Genomic DNA, 439 nt, shown 5'->3' with positions numbered 1-439 from the left:
CTTGTGTTCATGCTACACACGTGAGATTCTTTGGGATAACTCTACACACGTGAGATTCTTTGGACCAGGATGGCCAATCCGGTCGTGCCATAAAGTGTATATTTTCGCAGACTTTTAGCCTCTATCATACTGATCTATGCATAGTCTAGGTCAGTAGAGAATGCATGTATAGTCTTTAGGACTTATTATGGTCTTGGGCGATTTTATATATATATATATCTGAAGGAACTCTTTGTTTCATTCGCCCATTGTTTCAATATGGAAACCATTCATTCTTATATCTTTAAAACTCAATAGGCTGCTGCTCTTAGAGCTGGGTGAATATAAGGCATCACTGATTTCTAGATGCATACCCTTAGGCAATAATATATTAGCCTAGCCATAGTCTTCTTTCAAACTGACGATACCTGCTTTAGTACTTATATTGGCGTTTTTCAGT

Source organism: Brassica oleracea, chromosome C3 (genome assembly GCF_000695525.1).
Source record: "Brassica oleracea var. oleracea cultivar TO1000 chromosome C3, BOL, whole genome shotgun sequence".
Lineage (NCBI taxonomy): Eukaryota > Viridiplantae > Streptophyta > Magnoliopsida > Brassicales > Brassicaceae > Brassica > Brassica oleracea.
This window is presented reverse-complemented; position numbering follows the sequence as displayed.